Raw genomic sequence first — 27,862 nt, forward strand, 5'->3', positions numbered from 1 at the left:
AAAATGATACAAGTGGTAAACATCCAGGCACAATAATTTGTTCTTGTGAGGGCACGGCATTTCTTTTTTTATGAAAGGGTACTTTTGATTAGAAATTTGAAGTTTCTATATAGCATAGGATTATTTCAAGAGGCATCATAGATGGCTAGGTGCATGGACTGAACACAAATCTGGCCAATAAACATTCACAACTAGAATAAAATAACCAACAGAAAACACAAAATTTACAAAGTAGCCCCTGTGAAAAATGCTTCTCACAACTTGATAAAATCCAAAATAAAAAACACTCCTATCATAAAATATGCAAGCAGAGTAAACCAAAACATCAAAAACAATTCCAGTCAATATTTGGCCCCATTCCTGGCATGACATCAACCCCACAGGGGGATACTGAACACTCCTACACAACCATTCCAAGACTGTAAAGCTGTCACCTCACTGCAACCTCAGTTTACTCCAAATTTACTAGAAGTTGTTAAAAAGAAACCACCAAGTAACAAATCACCAGCACATGAACTGCCACCCCTGTCTAGTTTACTTATGGTCCCATGATCCAATTTTACCTCCTTGGTAGTAGTATAAACAATGTGACCAATGTTCACATTTAAACCACCCTCTGTTGAAAAAAACACTATATCTGTCATGTTTCACCGGGCAAAAAGACACGTAGTCATGGTAAGATTGCATACACTTTCTAGCTGGCTGCCAAAACACAAAGGTTTGCTTGGCGGTATGCGCGCGATTCATGTTATGGTTTTCGTGTGACGTCAGAGGTCACATCGTCTATACTACATATTAATATACCGAAATGGACTTTTCTTCCACAGTGCCTATGTTAAAAAGGCGGAGTATATCTTTGGTTTTTGGAAACTTTTGATTGCTTTAATCCTATAAAAATGTACTGTGTACAAAATTAAAACAACATCTGAAAATTTCATTTTGCGTATTATTTTTTGAGATGTTCACACAAAAATCAGGAGCAAATATGTCCAAGAGGCTAAAAATTCTCAAGATTGCTGAACCCATAACTGTTTTTTTTTTTTATCCGAGTAAAATTTAACTCTGCTATAATACGACATTACTTGAGAGTCTCCGAACTTCTAACTAAGAGGAACTGTACTTGAACTTGAAGGAAGATAGATAGACTAGGGTTAACCCACCAATCTCGGTGTTAGTATGGAACTGGAATTTAACTTTCTCTGGATATTTGTAGTGTGAAAGAAATCTGCAGGTCAGTTTTAATGTCATAGACTTTTTACACGGTCGCCAATTACACAGATCAAATGGAAGGTAGTGTGAAAATGTCTTCTGGTTGACAATACCAATGCCTATCACGGATTGAGCAACTCAATGTGGGTGGTTGATTCCTATGAGTAGTTGGAAAATTTCTAGTCCTTTCCCCCTACACTTTCCGCTCAGCTTGTTTTGCCGGTTTGGTTTTAATTTGGTGCTTCCCCCTTTGGTATCAGATGCAGCACTCTGGCAGTGGATCAAAACAACGAAGGATTGAGCAAGAAGAATGAACTATGAACAAAACAAACTGCAGCACTCTGGCAGTGGATCAAAACAACGAAGGATTGAGCAGGAAGAATGAACTATGAACAAACAAATTGCGGAAATAGCCGAGGAGCAGGATTGGCCATAAATTTCTTTCATTAAAGAGATGGGAATGTCTTTGCTATGTGTTGGGCTGTGGAACTGCAGACATAAACAGTTTTTAAAAAAAATACTTTTAAGTCTCCTGAACTACTTGACACCACATTAATGTTAATGCCTGTATCTACCATTGAGGTGCTAAAGGTCCTTGAAGATACACTTTTTCAGTTTTAAATGTATGAGGCCTGCAACTTTTGTTGCTCTTGATTTATCATTATTATTTTACTTTTTAAAATGATTCCTTTTTTGGTTTTTTTTGCAATGGCTCTCTAAAGTTTTCTTTTGTGTCTACTTGTTACATTTTTTGTTTTGTTTTTTACAATTGGAGCACCAGCTTTCAAAACTTCTTGCACATAAAAACTTAAGAAATGGGAAAAACATTGGCTACCCTAGAACATTTACAACACACTCTTAACTAATATCTATTTTATTTATTTATTTATTACAATTTGGTTGCATAAGAGGGAGCGGTTCCTGTCAACAGAGTCTGTCCCTGAAATTCCAGACATATAACAAGGTCTGGCAAATGACTCTGTCCAGTAGCTCCTGTCAGACTTGATTCATTGTGCTAAGCCTAGAGGTGTCCTATGCCACTGTACTGTCCTCTTCAATTCAAAAGAGGTTGGTTGCATTTTTAATTATTTGTACACTGCATTCAGCCACCAGACACCCTTCCAAAAGCTGGCGAAAACAATGAATTATCTACAGTACACTGCAGGCCTGTATGCTTCATTTCTCAAAGGGCGAGGGCACGAAGGCATTTGTCCCTTGGTAAAGGGCACGCACCAAGGCAATGACCAGGGGGCATATCGTCCATTGCCTTCGTGAGGTAACAGGCCTATGCTGGTGTTTCATAGTGAACTTGAATGGATATGTTCAATCATATTTTAACTTAGTCAATGATCAAACAAGCTATTTTCCTTCCCCCATGCTTCTAAATAATAGTTTTAAAAACACTGGACACTATTGGTAATTGTCAAAGATTATCCTTCACAGCTGGTGTATCTCAACATATGCATTAAATAACAAGCCTGTGAAAATTTGAGCTCAATCAATGGTCAAAGTTGCGAGATAATAATGAAAGAAAAAACCCCCTTTTCACACCCTTGTCACACATAGTTGTGCGCTTTCAGATGCTTGATTTCGATACCTCAAATTCTAAATCTGAGGGCTCGAAATCCAATTTGTGGAACTGTAGTTCTTTCTCAAAAACTACGATACTTCAGAGGGAGCCATTTCCCTCAATGTTTTATACTAATCAACCTCTCCCCAATACTCATTACCAAGAAAGGTTTTCAGGCCTGTATGCTTCGTTTTTGTAAGGGCAAGGGCACCAAGGCATTTACTCTTTGGCAAAGGGCACCCTATGAGGAAATTGTAAATTTCTACTGGAGCATTTCAAGGGCACCAAGGCAATGGCAAGGGGCAACGGAGGCAATCGCCTTCGTTGCCTCCGTGAAGTATCAGGCCTGGGTTTTATGCTAATAATTATTTTGAGTAATTACCAATAGTGTCCACTGCTTTGAAATCAAAATATCAAAAACAGGTCACCAGCAATCAGTATACTACCTATAATTTATTCTTCCCCCCTTCTCCTTTTAGTTGGTTTCAGAAAAAGTTTCAACTCAAGTTCCTCCCTTGGGCTCCTTCCCAAGTGTTTTTTTTTAGTATATAGGCCAACCCCATCTCAACATGGAAGAGTGAAATTAGACCCACTAAAAACATCTTCAACACAAAATAGAAAGGGAAACGCAGAGCTGCATGAAGCAATTAGAAAAACTACTTTTGGGGAAAGTTTAGCACCTTCAGTAAAATATCTTTCATTGCGAGTGGGATTTGAGACATCAATTCCTCCCAAAAAATATTTCCGGGTATTCACAAGTGGTGTGTATCCTTCACAAAATCAATAAATTACACAGTGACAAAAAGTAATGGGAAATTCCCGGCCTTGATCCTAGTGAAAGGAACGCTGTATTATCTGCCGGGACACTTCAACAATTCAGCACGGAATCAAGAGATTATCAAAAACATGGTAACATAAGATTTTCTGACAAGCTTCCTGGTTGTGCTTGCATAGCCCCCCTTTTACAAATCGCTGCGGATCAATGCATGCTAGGATATGTTTTCATTTACACTAGCCAAACGTCATGCTGTGAAAAACACAAAACATGCCAACAGTGCGTGATCTAGAAGGCAGAATTTCCTGCTTGTTAATGAGTAGACTTTTGCATTGGGGTATCAAAGGTGTTTGTAGTTTCTGAAATAGTTTGAGCAACAGTACTGGAACCCTATTATCCCACCGCTTAGAGGCAAAGAGAAAGTCCTAAAAATCCAAACAAATTCTGACCTGTCACAGCAGAGACTTACAAGTTAGCTATTTGAAACACATTCTTAGAAGATTGAAAGATGTCCTTTATTTTTTTTCAAGAATGTGCCACTCTCAATGATAACAAAAATGAGTTAAAGGTACTGAACACGTTTGGTTATTGTCAAAGACCAGTATTCTCACTTGGTGTATCCCAATAAAATAACAAACCAGTGAAAATGTGGACTCTATTGGTCATTGAAGTTGCAAGAAAATGATGACAGAAAAAACACCCTTGTTGTGTGCTTTCAGATAGGAATAAAACTAATACCTGTAGGCTTCTGGCCAGTCAGTCTTATTATTTTCGTGAAAAATTACCTCTTTTTCAAAAACCATGTTACTTCAGAGGGAATCGGTTCTCACAATGTTTAACTATATCAGGCCTACTACCAACAGCTCTACGTTGCTCGTTACCAAAATATGTTTTATGCTAATATATACATGAGTAATTACCAAATGTGTACAGTGCCTTGAAGTCTTATTCCTGAGCAATGTGCAGCACTTGAACTGATATTAGACCTGTACGCCAACATGCACTGATAGAATGTTTGTGTGACTGTAGTTTCTTCAGACAATAGCCAATTCAGAAAAAAAACATCAAAGATTGGTACCAAAAAAAAAAACCTCATCAAATCAATCACAAAATCTATCCCTCATGCATCTTCACTTCTGAGAAACAATTCAAAAGATCCCCCTACGCCCGCTGCCACCACCCCTCATCTAGATTGTAATTCACTAATCCCATTCTACTTTCTCTCAAGACCGGCGTAACTCTATTCTTAAAAAAAACTGCGCACATAGTTGTTGACTGGATCCTATAGACATTGACATACCATCATCTCAAGCGTGGGTTCATTAATTGAATAGAATCCAGAGTCTAGAATCGGGCTTTAAAGACACTAGACACTATTGGTAATAAAACCTTACTTGGTAACAAGCAATACAGAGCTGAAATCATTGTGAGAAACGGTTCCCTCTGAAGTACTGTAGTATTCAAGAAAGAACTAACTTTCCACAAATTTGATTTCAAGACCTCAGAATTAGATTTTGAGGTCCCGAAATCAAGCATCTGAAAGCACACAACTTGTGACAAGGGTGTTTTTTCTTTCATTATTATAATATCTCGCAACTTCGATGACCAATTGAGTTCAAAGTTTTACAAGTTTGTTATTTTATGCACATATTGAGATACATTAAGTGAGAAAAGGGGTCTTTGACAATTACCAATAGTGTCCACTGCCTTTAAGGACCCATGGAGAACCATGGACAGAGCGGACAGAGTGTGTCCTCCCCAATGGCAGTAATGAATAATGACCCATCATGACCTCCTTCAATCTCTCCTTGGTTTCTTCCCACAGAGTAGAACCCTACTGAGAGCTAACTCCCTACAAAGGAATTCCTCTCTTACAATCCTTGTTACCCCTAGTAGTAGCGCTTGACTTTACCAATAGACTCACCCATCCATAATGTTATCAGCCAGGAAACTTAAAAAACAGGGCGTCTAAATTGTTCACTTTCAACACTTGAATTTCACGTAAATGCCAGATTTTAAAAGCAGGGAGTCAAAATTGTAAATTGGGAGTTTACTTGTGCCCAGAAACATTTAGGCCTAGTAACTCATCTAAGCGCAGAGAAACTTGATGCCCAGAAACATTTAGGCCTTCTCAGAGAAACTTGATGCCCAGAAACATTTAGGCCTTCTCAGAGAAACTTGATGCCCAGAAACATTTAGGCCTTCTCAGAGAAACTTGATGCCCAGAAACATTTAGGCCTTCTCAGAGAAACTTGATGCCCAGAAACATTTAGGCCTTCTCAGAGAAACTTGATGCCCAGAAACATTTAGGCCTTCTCAGAGAAACTTGATGCCCAGAAACATTTAGGCCTTCTCAGAGAAACTTGATGCCCAGAAACATTTAGGCCTTCTCAGAGAAACTTGATGCCCAGAAACATTTAGGCCTTCTCAGAGAAACTTGATGCCCAGAAACATTTAGGCCTTCTCAGAGAAACTTGATGCCCAGAAACATTTAGGTGTAGTACCTAATCTCAGAGAAACACTACAACTGTTGGCACCCCAAACTTACTCACATTATGGACTGATGAGTTGATACCACCCCTCTTACTCTATGGCTTACCTCTGGCTAACACTCTCTGTATTGCTAATGCTAACACTATCACATAGTTGACACCCTTCACCACTGGCACTGTTGGATACAATGCATGCAGTGTTCATTTTGCTTTACCCATCACAGGCACCGCAAACTTTGAAACTATTGGAAATTACTCACACTAATTGTTAGCATAAAAACTGAATTGTTGACGAGCAATGGAGAGCTTTTGACAGTATAAAACATTGTATGAGACGGTTCCCTCTGAAGTAACGTAGTTTTCGAGAAGTAATTTTTCAACAAAATATTTGAATTGAGTTTGAAACCTTAGCTGAGGTCTCGAATTCAAGCATCTGAAAGCGCAGAACATTTGCGACAAAGGTGTTTTTTCTTCCATTATTCTCTTGCATTCGCAACTTAACAACCAATTGAGATCAAATTTTCACAGGTTTGTTATCTTATGCGTACAATACATGTATGTTAAGACACACCAAGTGAGAAGACTGGTTTTTGACAATTACAAAAGGTGTCCAGTGCATTTAAGAGCTTGTTCATAAAGCTTGTGTTGAAGCATCACACCAGCATGAAGTGAACTAATGTAGGCCTACTTATTACATATCATCTGAAAACTGCATAAAAGTGTAGGCCTACACTAAACTGTTCCACACGACTTGTCTTCATGATCAAACCATGTCGTTATATTTTATTGTGGAATTCTACAAATCAATTTATTACAGTGTCCTTGGACTATATTAATCCTAAAACTCCCACACAGGACAATAAAATGTTTGGAAAATATCGCTTACCATACCAGCACCTTAAATTGAAAGGAAAACTTTTGTTTCCAGGAGAGACAAACAAACACACACAGGAAGGTGTGGGAGTTACTTTTGTTAAAGCAAGTACTTCAGATGGAAGGCGTGACAGTTAACTGCAAAATGTGTCCATTTGGAACACGTCACGGCCAATTTAACATAGAAGTTTAGTGCTACTGTTCAGCCAGTTTCGGCACTGGAATTTTATTTTTTAAATATGTTGATAGGGCAAGGCCATTTTCATTTCGCAATAAAGGGCACTTCCATTGGAAAATCTTTAAGTCAATGGGAAGCTTTTGAAGGGAACCAGGTTCAACGATGGCCATGTCTTTTCGTGGCCTGTGTTTTTTCCAGGCCTGTTGTATGGATTTGAGTGAATCTCAGGCAGTCAAGAATACCAGCTCTATGAACAGACTAATTTGAAACAGGGGGGGGGGGAATTGCAAACCATTGTCCTTATTATAAAGTTTGTCTTACTTTTGGACTCATATGATGGTAGCCAAAGAGAGTCACAAAGCATGGACATACCATGCCCTTTTTACAGGGACTTTGCAGGTTACTAACTGTACTACAAAACAAACATACTAAATGGCGCATTTGACACTTTTGGTAAACAGTGTATTAATAATACTAATATTGAAGTCTTATATAGCGCACGTATCTACCAAACAAGGTACTCAAGGCACATGAGTACCAAGGAAGGTTATGAATTAATAATACTAATATTGAAGTCTTATATAGCGCACGTATCTACCAAACAAGGTGCTCAAGGCACATGAGTACCAAGGAAGGTTATGAATTAATAATACTAATATTGAAGTCTTATATAGCACACGTATCTACCAAACAAGGTACTCAAGGCACATGAGTACCAAGGAAGGTTATGAATTAATAATACTAATATTGAAGTCTTATATAGCACACGTATCTACCAAACAAGGTGCTCAAGGCACATGAGTACCAAGGAAGGTTATGAATTAATAATACTAATATTGAAGTCTTATATAGCACACGTATCTACCAAACAAGGTGCTCAAGGCACATGAGTACCAAGGAAGGTTATGAATTAATAATACTAATATTGAAGTCTTATATAGCACACGTATCTACCAAACAAGGTACTCAAGGCACATGAGTACCAAGGAAGGTTATGAATTAATAATACTAATATTGAAGTCTTATATAGCACACGTATCTACCAAACAAGGTGCTCAAGGCACATGAGTACCAAGGAAGGTTATGTATTAATAATACTAATATTGAAGTCTTATATAGCGCACGTATCTACCAAACAAGGTACTCAAGGCACATGAGTACCAAGGAAGGTTATGAATTAATAATACTAATATTGAAGTCTTATATAGCGCACGTATCTACCAAACAAGGTACTCAAGGCACATGAGTACCAAGGAAGGTTATGAATTAATAATACTAATATTGAAGTCTTATATAGCGCACGTATCTACCAAACAAGGTACTCAAGGCACATGAGTACCAAGGAAGGTTATGAATTAATAATACTAATATTGAAGTCTTATATAGCGCACGTATCTACCAAACAAGGTGCTCAAGGCACATGAGTACCAAGGAAGGTTATGAATTAATAATACTAATATTGAAGTCTTATATAGCGCACGTATCTACCAAACAAGGTACTCAAGGCACATGAGTACCAAGGAAGGTTATGAATTAATAATACTAATATTGAAGTCTTATATAGCGCACGTATCTACCAAACAAGGTACTCAAGGCACATGAGTACCAAGGAAGGTTATGAATTAATAATACTAATATTGAAGTCTTATATAGCACACGTATCTACCAAACAAGGTGCTCAAGGCACACGAGTACCAAGGAAGGTTATGAATTAATAATACTAATATTGAAGTCTTATATAGCGCACGTATCTACCAAACAAGGTACTCAAGGCACATGAGTGCCAAGGAAGGTTATGAATTAATAATACTAATATTGAAGTCTTATATAGCGCACGTATCTACCAAACAAGGTACTCAAGGCACATGAGTACCAAGGAAGGTTATGAATTAATAATACTAATATTGAAGTCTTATATAGCACACGTATCTACCAAACAAGGTGCTCAAGGCACACGAGTACCAAGGAAGGTTATGAATTAATAATACTAATATTGAAGTCTTATATAGCGCACGTATCTACCAAACAAGGTACTCAAGGCACATGAGTACCAAGGAAGGTTATGAATTAATAATACTAATATTGAAGTCTTATATAGCACACGTATCTACCAAACAAGGTACTCAAGGCACATGAGTACCAAGGAAGGTTATGAATTAATAATACTAATATTGAAGTCTTATATAGCGCACGTATCTACCAAACAAGGTACTCAAGGCACATGAGTACCAAGGAAGGTTATGAATTAATAATACTAATATTGAAGTCTTATATAGCGCACGTATCTACCAAACAAGGTACTCAAGGCACATGAGTACCAAGGAAGGTTATGAATTAATAATACTAATATTGAAGTCTTATATAGCGCACGTATCTACCAAACAAGGTGCTCAAGGCACATGAGTACCAAGGAAGGTTATGAATTAATAATACTAATATTGAAGTCTTATATAGCGCACGTATCTACCAAACAAGGTACTCAAGGCACATGAGTACCAAGGAAGGTTATGAATTAATAATACTAATATTGAAGTCTTATATAGCGCACGTATCTACCAAACAAGGTACTCAAGGCACATGAGTACCAAGGAAGGTTATGAATTAATAATACTAATATTGAAGTCTTATATAGCACACGTATCTACCAAACAAGGTGCTCAAGGCACACGAGTACCAAGGAAGGTTATGAATTAATAATACTAATATTGAAGTCTTATATAGCGCACGTATCTACCAAACAAGGTACTCAAGGCACATGAGTACCAAGGAAGGTTATGAATTAATAATACTAATATTGAAGTCTTATATAGCGCACGTATCTACCAAACAAGGTGCTCAAGGCACATGAGTACCAAGGAAGGTTATGAATTAATAATACTAATATTGAAGTCTTATATAGCACACGTATCTACCAAACAAGGTACTCAAGGCACATGAGTACCAAGGAAGGTTATGAATTAATAATACTAATATTGAAGTCTTATATAGCGCACGTATCTACCAAACAAGGTACTCAAGGCACATGAGTACCAAGGAAGGTTATGAATTAATAATACTAATATTGAAGTCTTATATAGCGCACGTATCTACCAAACAAGGTACTCAAGGCACATGAGTACCAAGGAAGGTTATGAATTAATAATACTAATATTGAAGTCTTATATAGCGCACGTATCTACCAAACAAGGTACTCAAGGCACATGAGTACCAAGGAAGGTTATGAATTAATAATACTAATATTGAAGTCTTATATAGCGCACGTATCTACCAAACAAGGTACTCAAGGCACATGAGTACCAAGGAAGGTTATGAATTAATAATACTAATATTGAAGTCTTATATAGCGCACGTATCTACCAAACAAGGTACTCAAGGCACATGAGTACCAAGGAAGGTTATGAATTAATAATACTAATATTGAAGTCTTATATAGCGCACGTATCTACCAAACAAGGTACTCAAGGCACATGAGTACCAAGGAAGGTTATGAATTAATAATACTAATATTGAAGTCTTATATAGCACACGTATCTACCAAACAAGGTACTCAAGGCACATGAGTACCAAGGAAGGTTATGAATTAATAATACTAATATTGAAGTCTTATATAGCGCACGTATCTACCAAACAAGGTACTCAAGGCACATGAGTACCAAGGAAGGTTATGAATTAATAATACTAATATTGAAGTCTTATATAGCACACGTATCTACCAAACAAGGTACTCAAGGCACATGAGTACCAAGGAAGGTTATGAATTAATAATACTAATATTGAAGTCTTATATAGCGCACGTATCTACCAAACAAGGTACTCAAGGCACATGAGTACCAAGGAAGGTTATGAATTAATAATACTAATATTGAAGTCTTATATAGCGCACGTATCTACCAAACAAGGTACTCAAGGCACATGAGTACCAAGGAAGGTTATGAATTAATAATACTAATATTGAAGTCTTATATAGCGCACGTATCTACCAAACAAGGTACTCAAGGCACATGAGTACCAAGGAAGGTTATGAATTAATAATACTAATATTGAAGTCTTATATAGCACACGTATCTACCAAACAAGGTACTCAAGGCACATGAGTACCAAGGAAGGTTATGAATTAATAATACTAATATTGAAGTCTTATATAGCGCACGTATCTACCAAACAAGGTACTCAAGGCACATGAGTACCAAGGAAGGTTATGAATTAATAATACTAATATTGAAGTCTTATATAGCACACGTATCTACCAAACAAGGTACTCAAGGCACATGAGTACCAAGGAAGGTTATGAATTAATAATACTAATATTGAAGTCTTATATAGCGCACGTATCTACCAAACAAGGTGCTCAAGGCACATGAGTACCAAGGAAGGTTATGAATTAATAATACTAATATTGAAGTCTTATATAGCGCACGTATCTACCAAACAAGGTACTCAAGGCACATGAGTACCAAGGAAGGTTATGAATTAATAATACTAATATTGAAGTCTTATATAGCGCACGTATCTACCAAACAAGGTACTCAAGGCACATGAGTACCAAGGAAGGTTATGAATTAATAATACTAATATTGAAGTCTTATATAGCGCACGTATCTACCAAACAAGGTACTCAAGGCACATGAGTACCAAGGAAGGTTATGAATTAATAATACTAATATTGAAGTCTTATATAGCGCACGTATCTACCAAACAAGGTGCTCAAGGCACATGAGTACCAAGGAAGGTTATGAATTAATAATACTAATATTGAAGTCTTATATAGCGCACGTATCTACCAAACAAGGTACTCAAGGCACATGAGTACCAAGGAAGGTTATGAATTAATAATACTAATATTGAAGTCTTATATAGCACACGTATCTACCAAACAAGGTACTCAAGGCACATGAGTACCAAGGAAGGTTATGAATTAATAATACTAATATTGAAGTCTTATATAGCGCACGTATCTACCAAACAAGGTACTCAAGGCACATGAGTACCAAGGAAGGTTATGAATTAATAATACTAATATTGAAGTCTTATATAGCGCACGTATCTACCAAACAAGGTACTCAAGGCACATGAGTACCAAGGAAGGTTATGAATTAATAATACTAATATTGAAGTCTTATATAGCGCACGTATCTACCAAACAAGGTACTCAAGGCACATGAGTACCAAGGAAGGTTATGAATTAATAATACTAATATTGAAGTCTTATATAGCGCACGTATCTACCAAACAAGGTGCTCAAGGCACATGAGTACCAAGGAAGGTTATGAATTAATAATACTAATATTGAAGTCTTATATAGCACACGTATCTACCAAACAAGGTACTCAAGGCACATGAGTACCAAGGAAGGTTATGAATTAATAATACTAATATTGAAGTCTTATATAGCGCACGTATCTACCAAACAAGGTACTCAAGGCACATGAGTACCAAGGAAGGTTATGAATTAATAATACTAATATTGAAGTCTTATATAGCACACGTATCTACCAAACAAGGTACTCAAGGCACATGAGTACCAAGGAAGGTTATGAATTAATAATACTAATATTGAAGTCTTATATAGCACACGTATCTACCAAACAAGGTACTCAAGGCACATGAGTACCAAGGAAGGTTATGAATTAATAATACTAATATTGAAGTCTTATATAGCGCACGTATCTACCAAACAAGGTACTCAAGGCACATGAGTACCAAGGAAGGTTATGAATTAATAATACTAATATTGAAGTCTTATATAGCGCACGTATCTACCAAACAAGGTACTCAAGGCACATGAGTACCAAGGAAGGTTATGAATTAATAATACTAATATTGAAGTCTTATATAGCACACGTATCTACCAAACAAGGTACTCAAGGCACATGAGTACCAAGGAAGGTTATGAATTAATAATACTAATATTGAAGTCTTATATAGCGCACGTATCTACCAAACAAGGTACTCAAGGCACATGAGTACCAAGGAAGGTTATGAATTAATAATACTAATATTGAAGTCTTATATAGCACACGTATCTACCAAACAAGGTACTCAAGGCACATGAGTACCAAGGAAGGTTATGAATTAATAATACTAATATTGAAGTCTTATATAGCGCACGTATCTACCAAACAAGGTACTCAAGGCACATGAGTACCAAGGAAGGTTATGAATTAATAATACTAATATTGAAGTCTTATATAGCGCACGTATCTACCAAACAAGGTGCTCAAGGCACATGAGTACCAAGGAAGGTTATGAATTAATAATACTAATATTGAAGTCTTATATAGCGCACGTATCTACCAAGCAAGGTACTCAAGGCACATGAGTACCAAGGAAGGTTATGAATTAATAATACTAATATTGAAGTCTTATATAGCGCACGTATCTACCAAACAAGGTACTCAAGGCACATGAGTACCAAGGAAGGTTATGAATTAATAATACTAATATTGAAGTCTTATATAGCGCACGTATCTACCAAACAAGGTACTCAAGGCACATGAGTACCAAGGAAGGTTATGAATTAATAATACTAATATTGAAGTCTTATATAGCGCACGTATCTACCAAACAAGGTACTCAAGGCACATGAGTACCAAGGAAGGTTATGAATTAATAATACTAATATTGAAGTCTTATATAGCGCACGTATCTACCAAACAAGGTACTCAAGGCACATGAGTACCAAGGAAGGTTATGAATTAATAATACTAATATTGAAGTCTTATATAGCGCACGTATCTACCAAACAAGGTGCTCAAGGCACATGAGTACCAAGGAAGGTTATGAATTAATAATACTAATATTGAAGTCTTATATAGCACACGTATCTACCAAACAAGGTACTCAAGGCACATGAGTACCAAGGAAGGTTATGAATTAATAATACTAATATTGAAGTCTTATATAGCGCACGTATCTACCAAACAAGGTACTCAAGGCACATGAGTACCAAGGAAGGTTATGAATTAATAATACTAATATTGAAGTCTTATATAGCACACGTATCTACCAAACAAGGTACTCAAGGCACATGAGTACCAAGGAAGGTTATGAATTAATAATACTAATATTGAAGTCTTATATAGCACACGTATCTACCAAACAAGGTGCTCAAGGCACATGAGTACCAAGGAAGGTTATGAATTAATAATACTAATATTGAAGTCTTATATAGCACACGTATCTACCAAACAAGGTACTCAAGGCACATGAGTACCAAGGAAGGTTATGAATTAATAATACTAATATTGAAGTCTTATATAGCGCACGTATCTACCAAACAAGGTACTCAAGGCACATGAGTACCAAGGAAGGTTATGAATTAATAATACTAATATTGAAGTCTTATATAGCGCACGTATCTACCAAACAAGGTGCTCAAGGCACATGAGTACCAAGGAAGGTTATGAATTAATAATACTAATATTGAAGTCTTATATAGCACACGTATCTACCAAACAAGGTGCTCAAGGCACATGAGTACCAAGGAAGGTTATGAATTAATAATACTAATATTGAAGTCTTATATAGCGCACGTATCTACCAAACAAGGTACTCAAGGCACATGAGTACCAAGGAAGGTTATGAATTAATAATACTAATATTGAAGTCTTATATAGCGCACGTATCTACCAAACAAGGTACTCAAGGCACATGAGTACCAAGGAAGGTTATGAATTAATAATACTAATATTGAAGTCTTATATAGCGCACGTATCTACCAAACAAGGTGCTCAAGGCACATGAGTACCAAGGAAGGTTATGAATTAATAATACTAATATTGAAGTCTTATATAGCGCACGTATCTACCAAACAAGGTGCTCAAGGCACATGAGTACCAAGGAAGGTTTTACTTTCTAAAATCAAGTTACATGAAAATTGAAATGCGAAGAGTTAATCTGAGCTATACATAATGGATAGGGCCACTGATTTTCCGCGATCGCGGAAAACGGACGGAATTTGCGGAATCCGCCCTTAGAAACGGAAAACGGGATTTCAGAAAATTTGATTTTTTTTTTTTTTTTCTTGACGCAAAAACTATTGAAATTGCATTCTTTATTAAGATTACTAAAAAAGCATCAGAAATCAGACCATTAAAAAGTACGAGATCGTAACCGTGGATCATTCTGTTCTACTTCACACCATCCTCCATGTTTACACACATGATGTACACACGTTGTTAACATGGTTAAGCGAAGGGCATTATTCGCGGCACGTTTTTAACATTTTTTGTTCACCCAAATTGCATTTTCTCCCTCTCTTTTACCAACAATAATACACAAACTAGCTTACCTATGATGTATAAGAACACATACAATGTTTTTTCATCTCGGAAAGGTCTAAAATAAAACCGTAAACTGTCAACATTCTGTCGCCAATGCGAAAACAAAATGGCTGACATTTTGTTTGTGGATGGAGAACGGTCACGTCCATAGACTTGTTCCCAAGTCTTGGATCATGCTGAAACAGCGCCCTCTTGTGGATTACACTCCTTTCATTAGCCTACAATGTGGCTGATGCAGAGAATCAACTGCAGTTTTAGACTTGGAATCAAGTCTATCACATCATGTGCATTGATACTGCAGTCACAGTGCAACCTTTTTACCATGACTACATGTTTTTGTTTCATCGAACAGCAGTATAAAAAAAAAAAATTAAAGTATTTTTTTGAAATTTGTCAGTTCAAATGAACGGTCACGTCCATAGACTTGTTCCCAAGTCTTGGATCATGCTGAAACAGCGCCCTCTTGTGGATTACACTCCTTTCATTAGCCTACAATGTGGCTGATGCAGAGAATCAACTGCAGTTTTAGACTTGGAATCAAGTCTATCACATCATGTGCATTGATACTGCAGTCACAGTGCAACCTTTTTACCATGACTACATGTTTTTGTTTCATCGAACAGCAGTATAAAAAAAAAAAAATTAAAGTATTTTTTTGAAATTTGTCAGTTCAAATGAACATTTTACGAAGTCAGCAGTGCAACTTATCTCAAATTGATTTTTATAAGTGTGTCCCTGGGTATTAAACAACCTTTTATCTAATTAAAAAAACATGAAACGGAATTTGCACTTTTCTGAAACGGAAAATCAGTGGCCCTAAATGGAAGGCTATCAGTATCAATCATAAAGCACATGTCCATCAAAGTTTATTAGTCGAAACCACAAAATGACACTTATTGTAAATGCATGTACAAAACCACATGTCCTATTAAAACACACTCATTTCATTCGAAGGTGGACAAAATATTCTTTGTCCCAAACTAAAAGTGCAATTTAATAGCCCCAGAAACATATTTTTATTTCATAATATTGTCTATCGCCAGATCGTTGCTGAGATTTCCAGAGAAGGACAAAGATGATTTGGCAATTCACTACAAACCTTTCTGTCTACATCTTGAACAGTTCTAAGGTGAGAAATTCATACCCTACGAGGACACAGGAATCAAGCGAAAATTGAATTCTGGCGCCCCCCTGTTTCTCGAATGCAAAGCTCTAGCTTGGTGTAGCCGTTACCATGGTGATCAATCAAATGCAGACTGCCGATCATGAAAATCAATTACAGAAACAAAGGAGGACAGAGTGGGGGGGGGGGGACACACAGAATCAAAGCTCTCAAAGTAAGAGTGAGTCTGAGGAGAGGATTATTATAACTGTATTATCAGATTAGTTTTGTACTGTTCATCAAAGAGTACAAGTCACGATATTTTAATATTCTGTAATTGTCTTGTACACGTATGTAAGGATGTCAAGTGTGTTTTGTGTAGAGCCTCAACCTATGGCTGTCCGATTTACATTGGGTTTTTTTTCTTCTTCTTTTCAGATTGATTGTGTACGGGCATAACGCATGCACACACAAAAACAGGTTGAAATATGAACTCAAGTGAAAACAAATAGCTTTAAATTTATAACAAGACGTTATTTGAAAAAGCACTTTGAAGTAGAATAAAAACCTGTTCGACATTGTTCTAAACACAATACTTTGTTGTTGTTTGATGCAACACCCGGGGACGAGAGTCATCTCTGAACAAAAAAATATAGAACTGAAACTAGGATGTGATCTGAGGAGATACTGAATGTGGATTGGAATGGTGGCACTTCCACCCTCTGCAATTTAAAGACACTGGACACTATTGGTAATTGTCAAATATCAGTCTTCTCACTTGTGTATCTCAACATGCATAAAATAACAAACCTGTGAAAATTTGAGCTCATTTGGTCTTTGAAGTTGCAAGATAACAATGAAAGAAAAACGCCATTGTCGCACAATTTGTGTGCTTTCAGATGCTCGATTTTGAGACCTCAAATTCTAAATCTGAGGTCTCGAAGTCAAAGTCGTGGAAAATTACTTCCTTCTCGAAAACTATGTTAGTTCAGAGGGAGCCGTTTATCACAATGTTCACAATGTTTTATACTATCAACAGCTCCCCATTACTCGTTAATAAGTAAGGTTTAACAGGCCTCTAGGAACAGTAGCCTCAGCACTAGAGAATTAGATCAAATAGCATTAGTTTCTTATATCTGAAGAAAGTAACAGCTGGTTTTTCACATAGTAAGCAGACATAAACAAAATCTGGATTCAGATTAAAACAAATCAACAACTTATCATCCCTGCAATAACCACATTCTTTTCTTGAACGTCCAAAGAAAACCAATCACAAAATTCCAAAAAGTTGCAGAAGCGCCGCCTCCTTCAATCCATGTTTTTTTTAACCCCCATTTTACAGCAGATTAACTTTACTATCCAACTGAAACCTGACAAAATTTCTATCATTACACGGTCTCTCATCAAGGTGGCTTGGTCGATTGTTTTTTCTCTTTTTGCTAGCCCCTGGGGAAATTCCAATTTCCACATGTGTTAGATGCAACAGCTAGAGACAAGACGGCATGGACGATAAATAAATATCAGGACTGGGGAGTGTATGCTTCACTTTTGAAAGGGCAAGGGCACCAATGCGCGTTGCTCCTTGGTAAAGGGACTTCTATGATGAACATTAATTGTTATAATAACAATAACAATTATTATTCTATAATAATAACAATTCTTATTCTTTAATAATAACAATTCTTATATAGCACTTTTCACAATAACTGTATGAATGCGCTTTTTACATTAGTGCCCTGGTCATAGGGCCAATAACATCCATGTTTCTCAGCCCTTGGGAGTATACAACCTGGGAAACCTTTTATATTGCTCCAAAGGCTTTTTCATTCACAATATCAACCTCTACCCTGGCATGTACCCATTTATACACCTGGGTGAAGAGAAGCAATTATAGTAAAGTATCTTGCTCAAGGACCCAAGTGCCACAACCAGTTTCAAACTCTGGTGACTTAGCACCAGAACTTGAATTCGATACTCTTAACCACTCGTCCATGACACTCATTGTAAACTTCTACTAGAGCATTCCAAGGGCACCAAGGCAATACCTGGGGGCACTGAGGCAAATCGCCTTCCTTGCCTCCATTAGGCCTAAAATATTCTGCATACTGTCACCTAATTACTTTTCTGGTTTTGTCTCCATTTGTATTTTATGGTCTAAAAAATAAATAGTGTTAGTAGAGATGTATATACCAGCACATCCAACAAGAAACCCAGGGGTTGGTTTTAGGGCAGTCATGTGCTTCTTTATAAGGGTAGATAGCTATGATCACTTGTTGTACAAGCTTCAGCAATTAAAGGTATATGGTTCCTTGGATCGGCAAGTTGGTCTACGAAAAGTGTTTGAAACCAGTTGTAATGCATATGGTTAGAAAGATGTTTTAAAAGTAGAATACGATGATTCACACAAATATGCCTCAAATTGCATGTATTTCCTTTTATTTTGCGTACTAACCCGGTCGGCCATTTTGCATTAATTCACAACCTAGTAAGGCAAACCGTGTAATTTTGAGGCATTTTCTTTGTGTGGATAATTATATTCTACTTTTAAAATGAACAGTTTTCAAACGCTTTTCAAAGACCAACTCGCTTGATCCAAGGCAACGTTCTCTTTAACTCCCTTTCAGAGTTCAAGGCCATACAGGGCTCAATTTTTACACTGGGATACAGGTCTGAGGTCAGTAGTTTTAGTAGTTTTTTTGTCAGGGCCTTACTCATGACCCAACAAGTCCAGCAGGTTTTTTAATTTTATCAATTGAATAATAAAACATCACTGTGCGTATCATGTTCAAATGTCTAATGTCTGATAAAATATTCTTTAATTCTGTTCTTTGAAGTATATTTAAACCCCTAAAGACAAATGAGATAAATCTTCTCTAACGTGCTGAAATAAAAAAAACTAAACGGAAAAAAGAAATGGCTCAGCATTCTGAGACTTTGCAAGCCAGATCAAACACAACCAATAGAGAGGAACTAAAACGCCTGATCACAATTTGATGTCAAACATCTTGCAAAAAAAAAAAAAAAAAAAAAAAAATGCAACTTGAGAAAATTGATGGTTTATGGTCAACATACGTCATCATCATGTCTCCAGGGGCCAGTTTTGTACAAATGTTTCCATCTGTGATCAGCAGAGTATCCCATTTATAAAAACGTTGCCAAATATGAGTGAGTGGGCTGTCAAATGCAACTGATGTACTTAATGATGGCACTCAGGTGACCTGATAATATATTGTGCTTTTTAGCTAGATATTCTCAGGCCTGGTAAATAAGCTTCGTTTTTGAAAGGGCAAGGGCACAAAGGCTTTTTTCTCCTTGGTAAAGGACACCCTATGAGAAAACTGTAAATCTCTACTTGAGCTTTTCAAAGGGCACCAAGGCAATGACCAGGAGGGGGGCAGGGAGGCAATCCTATTGCCTCTGTGAAGTACTCTGATGAAATGAGAGCGAATATAAGGGGATCAAAGCATTAGGTGACCTACCTCCAGGGAAAATACAAAAATAGCTCCAAAACAAGGCTCAGAACAAAACAAAATGAAGACTCTCTGCCATTAATGCATTGAGGTTTTCATTACATAAATTGTTCATCATGGAGGTTGTTTTATGGTGATGCTATGCAGGACAACCCTTCTCAACAAAGGAGTGAGGGAGGATTGGGTTGGGGGGGGGAGCCTACGTTCCGAAAATAGGATATTGGTTAATGGCAGATAGAGGATGCACCCATGAAAAGGAGGGAAGGGGTTTCAGAGGGTGAGGGTGGTCTATAATAAGTTTTAAGTAGCTACATGTCCTGTGCCTAGGTGATGAAGGAGTTGTGTATCCCAGGCCTATTAGGTAAACAACACGCATCGGATCAATCTGACAAACATGATTTTCTGTGGAGCTGCAAACACGACATCCCGTGTACCCTTGGGCTATTTAAATACTGCTTTATTGTTTTTGCTTTGTTTTTGTTTTGCCTTTTTTTTGTGGCTTCAGGCTGCGTGTACAACACAAGGATGTACGGATGTACATTTGTACACAATTTTTGCAAACTGGTACACAGTAAATGTATACATTATTTCAAAGACCATTATCCCAATTCGGTGTATCCCGTGTGCATAAAATAACAACCCTGTTGAGTATTTCTTGGTACAATGATGTGCTCGATCACAAGTTACCTTTTAATATTGAATTCCTCAGACTACTATAGAGACAATTGCCCTGTCACATGATTCAGGGCAATTGCTTTTGCATTACGTATGTAAGAGACCAACCATACACAATTCTGAATGATTGTGTATGACACAATGGTACCAGGGTTTGCTCATCTGGAGATTGCCAATGCCATACAAAAGCTTGCACTTAACCTTTTGACATAATATGAGGACTTCAAATGTAAGCGGTAACTTGAGACAAAGTCATTGTACAATACTTCTTCAAATATTGCAAGATATTTGTGAGACTCAAACTCAACATTTGAGCATCATTCTTTTGGAACCAAGATACTTTTAACTGAAAAAAAACCCCAAGATGACAGGACTGGCGAAACACTGAAACTACTGCCCTCGGGCCGGTGGTCCAGTGAAGAATTCTAGACCTGTGTACTACATGTAGCTTAGTTGTTGAAACAGATTGTCTGTACTATGCAGTAAAACCAACAGGTATTAAACATAATTTTAGCCAAAACACAAGCTACAGAGCCTTAGAGACCAGGAACAGTGAGAAAAACGGCAACAAGAAACCCTTCCAAAACGCAGGATTCAAGCACTTCTGGGGCTGCACTAAGAACGGACATTGTCGGTGCATTGTGTTGCTCTATGGCACTTAAGTGGTTATATTCACAAAGCAAGGATTTCCTTACAACACTAGGTACATATTGGATACTTTGTGGACAATGATGTTGGACAATGACGTGAATAGTCATCTTGAAGAAGCGTAAACACAATGCACCACTGCAAATTCATGCAATACCTCAAGAGCATGACATACATAAAACTGTTTGGGAGTACTTCCAGGGTTTCTTGACCCTCTACCTGATTAAAGGTATTTTCTGCTTCACCAGCTCAACGGTATCCGGCCCTAGTAGATTGCGTTATTAAAAATAAATTCATAAATACCTCAGAAAGTTTCGCTATTCCTATTGGTTGAGAGCGCGTCACATGGGGGTGTTTAAACGGTTGATAATGACCAACTGGAGCCCAGTTTATAACCGGTTGTTTTCGGATACTATGCGCTAGTCTTGGTGCAAGACATTTCCCATTCCAAATCACGTATAATTTCAAATCTTTTTGCTACGTGAAACGAAGCCCAGGTACACAAGTGATCTGTCTAGTATCATTCAAAGCCAATAATGTTTCGGACTGTCAACACACATACATTTTACAGTCAAAACCCCCCAGTCTCCAAATCTTCATCACCAAAACTGAATGTCTCAGATCAGGATATTGGCAATTTCCTCGTCCCCAAAACACCACAGTGAACCCCCCCCCCCCAACTTTTGCCCCAGGAAGGCAGGAGTGCACAACACACACAAACACACCCCTCCTGCATTACAGCCGACCAGTCCGTCTTGCACCTTGCCTAATGTTTGTTCTCCACACAGTACAGGCACAATCAATTTACATTGTTTACAACCACAGTTTACATCTTCAGGAAGCCTGGTGTCGCGACCCCCAGACCCGGACCGCCACAAAAACAACCCTCAAACAGGACACATATAATTTCTAACCAATCAACCACTTTCAAAGTTATCTTTTGGAGCGCTCAAGATAGCTTGAAAAATATTTGCGTCAAGTCAAAATCAATGAATTTGCACGGGAGATGTTTTTTTTTGGTGGTGAATTCCCCATAGATGGGCCCTCTGCACTAGATAACACATCAGGGAGATAATCTAATAGTGATGTATGTCGACACAAAAATAAATTTGGAAGAGTCAAAATATGGACACACTGTGCTGTTTTTAGAACCACACACTTACAGTTCATACGAAAAACTCCTTTTTATAAAACACATAGAATGGTTGACCCCCCAGAATTAATTTTGTGTATCCCAGGTTTTGAGGGTCAACGAAGCAGGCCAGTGAATGAATACAACTGTTTAAATTCTAACTGACCTCACTTTCATATTTATTGTAACTAAGGCTAAAACTGAGACAGCCTTAATTCTGTAAGAATTACAGCCTTCCACTTAAAGTTGTATGTAAGGCAAACATAAGAGAAATACAGCCTCACTTTCAAATCCTGTGAGAATTACTGCCCTCACTTTTGTTTGACCTTAAGCTCTGTTCTTGTTTCCTGTGAACTATTTGATTTTTCTTGTGTCACAATTGGAAGGGGGAGCGCGTACTGATAATTGTGTCACAATTTTTTGTATTCCCGTTCGCATTTGCAGAAAGTATGAACCAGGTTTAAGGCCAACATAAAGAGAAATACACCCCAACCTTCAAATTCTGTGAGAATTACTGCCCCAACTTTCGTTTATAGCCAAGATCAACATCCATAGAGAAATGTGTATCACTGTATCTGAGGAAATTATTAAGCAAATCACAGCCTTGCTTCTAATGTACAATTACTTTGTGAGAATGGCAGCTTTAAAGCATTGAACTGATACTCATTGTGATTAATGGCAATATTGGTCTACCCTTGCAGCCAGACTTCAGTACAGTACACGCTCTATACTAAGCTCCACTGTCTCATCATTGGTAACAAAGGAACCTTACGACAACAGATGGAGCGATAACTGCAAGGGGCTGTGAGTCACACTGATGCTGCAGGCATCGGCAACCCTAGGAGCAAGTGTCTTACACAACAAACATGATTCATTCATCAAAAACTGAGTTGAGAGAGGGATTTTCATTGTGATCCCACTCTGAATTGGTGGGAATTGGGTATAAATTGATGAATCATAAGGAGTGATTGTTCATTCAGCTTGGGCAGAAAATCAATTTGTATCACTCTCCAAAAATGTGTTTAAATCACAGTTTTTACTCTATCAGTGGTACACAATTCAGGGAGGAATGCAATATTTCATGACACATTTTAAACTAATTGGGCAATTCCAAATCTGAATGGGGGAACAACATATTGCATTTGAATAAGTCAATATTTTTTAAACAAAGTTGGAAAATAATAAATTTGGGTTGAACAAAGAGAAGAGCACTGGCACGTTCATCCACAGGTTACAGGTTCAAATCCAACTCTGTCCAATTGTTCTTTGCACAAACCACAATTAAATGGAAGTTTTTATAAGTTATTACTAAGCGCGAGTGGAATACGAAAAAAATATAGCGCTTCTGTGTCCCCAATCCAACGAGGTTGAAGCTTCAAGCCTCATTAAGTCAATGAGGTAAGGTTGTGTTTTTGTTTTATTTATTTTGCACGCGCAAAGTTTATGCACTGACCGTATGCAGTCCGTGGCGCATTGACACTGCAATATAAAAACTGAGAGTAGGTTATTGTCTGATATCACACTCCTCTTCGTCTGATATCACACTCCGATTCGAGCATCTGATTGGAGGATAAGCGCGTACTGGAAGATATATTAAAAAAATACCTGCAATTGAGAGCTTGGCTTATTCTCCTAGCAGTGGCACCACTTCCTGTGGATTAGGATGTTACTCAACTAAAATAAGAACATAGAAAAACAGAAAATGGATTTATATAATAAGTAGTTGAAAAGGCACAGGAAATCACTGGAATCATAGGAAGGGTACAATTTTATGCATTATATCAGCTGAAGCATTAACAAATAAACTTAAAGGCAGTGGACACTATTGGTAATTACTAAAAATAATTATTAGCATAAAACCTTACTTGGTAATTAGTAATCGGGAGCTGTTGATAGTATAAAACGGCTCCCTCTGAAGTGATGTAATTCCAAGAAAGAAGTAATTTGATTTTGAGACCTCAGATTTAGAATTTGAGGTCTTGAAGTCAAACATACGAAAGTACATGTACACAACTTACACGTATGACAAGGGTGTTTTTTCTTTCATTATTATCACGCACCTTCGACAACCAATTGAACTCCAATTTTCACAGGTTTGTTATTTTATGGATATGTTGAGATACACAGAGTGAGAAGACTGGTCTTTGACAATTACCAATAGTGTCCAGTGTCTTTAAAAAGTATGGTGGAAAGACGTTTGGATTTTAGAGTATCTGGGCTCAATCATACACTTTCTTTTATATCAAATAATAAACACCAATGGCAACTGATGGGTAAATGACTTGTGGTGAAAAAGGAATAGACTAGGTCCGGACTTAAACCAACAAACACCAGATTAACATGCTGGTGCTCTACCAACCGAGCTACCAAGCCCTATGCGACGGTCGCCCTATTCTGTTCAACCCCATGATATCCATTATTGACCACATGTCACATGAAAACGTCAACTTAAGTAACTTGTATGCTACATGTCTGAAAATTTTCTTTAAATGGTGGAACAAGGGAATTTAGGTAAATATCAGTTCAAACTTTTCAAAAAACAGCACATTTCTTTATCAAGTTCTTTCATTCAGCTTACAAAATGTGTATAATGCATTCACTCACAAACAATCTACAAGTATAACCTTCAGTATTTATTTACATAGGACCCCAACCAAAACATCAAACAACCTAATCACCTTGAAGTCGAACTGCCCTTGTGACCATCTGTGGGTTCTTGTACCATGGAGGTAGAAATGCTTGTACCATGCCCCAGAAAAAAGTCATGTTTACAAACACAAAATAAATATACATACTGCTGGTCCCACGATCAAACCCTAAGTTCAGATCCCCAAGGGTGCCGAGGGCACCACATGCACAGCCTAGGGGGATTACAAGATATGGATTCCAAAGCTGTACAAACAAAAACAAACTTTGATGTCCTGAAACTCGGGTCATCAAACTTTTCCAACTGATGTGCAGTGGATGGAAACATTGACAGATGAAGAAGGCAAGTGAGAGTGTTGTGAAGTCTCCTTCTATTACCATGGGAATGGGAATCATGACGATATATCCAGACCTATTTTTACATCTAGAGTACACAAGGAAATCCGCCTTCCATTAACCACGGGAAATTGATCTCGATACAAGCATGGTAGGCCCCTACTAGTCGACAAAGTTAACATTTTGATGGCTGTTTTGATGTGGAAGTGGAACTTGGAGGGTTTATACATTACACCAGATGGGCTCAATTGCAAAGGAAAAACCCATTTATTGGAACATCAGTAAACACCTGCACTCTGTTGCTGCTACACATCATGGATTCCTGCTGTAGTTTGGGGAAAAACAATTCAGAATGCCTTTCTCTCAATCGTAAAGCTGACACCCAACAAAAGTACTGTACATGTACACGACTTTCAAAAACAAGAGGTTATACTACATTTATCATGAATTAGACCTCTATCAGACATTAAAACCACTACACAGAATGCAAAAACCAAACAAAAGAGGGTGCTCACTCGGCTTGCATTCCCTGCCAGCTCCTGTTGCATTCTCAAGAGAGTAATTAAATGATAATGCGCAGGTTGTCCTACGTGCCATAAGTGTAACTTTTGAGAACTCACATGTTTGTGAACTGATCTGGATGTTACAATGGCACAACAATGTCTTACACAAAGACTTCAAACGCCCTCAACACATTTAGGTAGAACTACAATGTATCAATAGACCCGTCCCATGAATATGTAAATTGCACATAGTGCATGCGCACTAACATTTTGGTTGGCAAAACTAAGGAAACATCACGCTGTTTTGTACACGGCTAATGTCTGCTTGATAGTGCAAAACTATATGGCGATTGCCAACCAATAGCGTCTGTACGCATGCCTGAATGTAATTAACATATTTCATTAGAAGGGTCTATTGCCCCTTGCTTACAGGGGTTTTCAGTTCTACAACATGGAGGGAAGCAGACCAAACTATCAGTGTTTGCAAGTACGTATTTTGTAACATTAAAGCATCCATCGCATCCCATACCCTCTACAAGAGTACCATACCAAAATATCATCAATCCTGTATTGTAACGCACAACACCAGGCCCTCGTTGTACCAGACTTCGGCCTGTAAGACAACACGCAATTTAGACAATACTACATGTATGCTTGAGCAGACATTTTTCATTAAAGGTCCGGCGCTAACAAGTCCCATGCCGACAGGCAGCCATGCGAGACACCTAACACTTGTAGTTGGCGAATCCCCACTGGTTTCCAGGTCTCTCGCTCCATGGATGCAGACGGCAGACTCGGGACTACTGCCTCTTCTGAATGAAATACCCAAGGACTCCGTCAATGACGATGTTTATGAATGAAGCGGCTGAAACTATTTTTGTATTTCGGTTTACCTTCACTACTGCTTCAGTTGTAGCGTAAAATTTTACTAAAAGAACATGTCATGGAGAAATAAGAAGGCGTAAGTCATTCTCCATGAAGCATCGTGAATCATTCCGAGAGTCATGAAATTGCAACAAAATTGTTGTTTTATACCAAACGGAATTAATATCTTTCTTTTAAAACATACAAATTCATTGCAAAAAAAAAACCAAGAGTTACCAGGGCCTTTCTGTCAGGCGACGTTAGTTCAAGAGTTATAAGCCGGGTTCATACTTTGTCCAAATGCAAATGCAAATTTTTGAGGTCACAAAATTGCAGTAAATAATTTGGAAGAGAAGATAAGACTTTGTAAAAATAAAAACAAAATCCTTTGGTCCATATTAAAAGTGGAGAAAAATAAACTTTTCTTCGGTGCTTCTATTGAGCTGTGTACAAATTACGATTGCAAGAAGTCCAGGCTCAGTAGCTCTTGTGTAAACATGTGATGTCACAGATAACATAATATGGGGGGAAAAAATTTAAAAGGCGAAGTTGGGTTTTGGTATATCATTGAAAAGGAAAGGCTGTGGTCATTAACAAATCTCTCGCATGAAAAGACAGCTAAATGTAGTAATTGATACAGAACGTACATGAATGCATGTACAGGGGGATTGTAATACTTGTACACCCACTTACATAATACCATTTAAGGGCTGTCGAAAAAGGGGACATAACATTGCCATTAACATGCCAGTAACCCTAGCTCTACAAACATGTATCACTCCCACAAGAAAACCTTTTATGTAGCATTTTCCTTGAGAGCCTTCAATTTCCCAAACCTACCCTTTGAGATGGCCATTTATTAACACTTCAAAAATCTAGCGATACCAGTCCTTCTCAACTACCACTGACATGTCACTTAATATGACCTGTCCCTGTAGGCAAGGCAGACAGGAAAAAAGAACACTTCACATGAAACCAGAAGCCCTAAAAGCTCTAGACAGCCAAAAGTGCAACTTCCATCAGTCTTCTAGCATCTGTGGTCATGGACTTGACCCTGGCAGTACATGATGAGTTCCCATTCATCCACACCCCACAACAACCTTGCAC

At 37.7% G+C, this 27,862-nt stretch overlaps 1 protein-coding gene across 1 annotated transcript in view; it reads right to left on the bottom strand.

Annotated features, from left to right (window-relative positions):
* The window catches only part of LOC117303666, a 37,518-nt gene extending 9,898 nt beyond the window's left edge, over positions 1-27,620 (bottom strand). Inside the window, exons 1-2 of the mRNA XM_033787922.1 lie at positions 27,596-27,620; positions 24,012-24,080 (exon numbers count right to left, since the gene is read on the bottom strand). The gene's annotated coding sequence lies outside the window, so the exon portion shown is untranslated. The remainder of the gene's footprint in view (positions 1-24,011; positions 24,081-27,595) is intronic.
* Between the last annotated feature and the right edge of the window lie 242 nt (positions 27,621-27,862).

The sequence above is a fragment of the Asterias rubens genome, chromosome 20 (genome assembly GCF_902459465.1).
Source record: "Asterias rubens chromosome 20, eAstRub1.3, whole genome shotgun sequence".
In the NCBI taxonomy this organism is placed as follows: Eukaryota; Metazoa; Echinodermata; class Asteroidea; order Forcipulatida; family Asteriidae; genus Asterias; species Asterias rubens.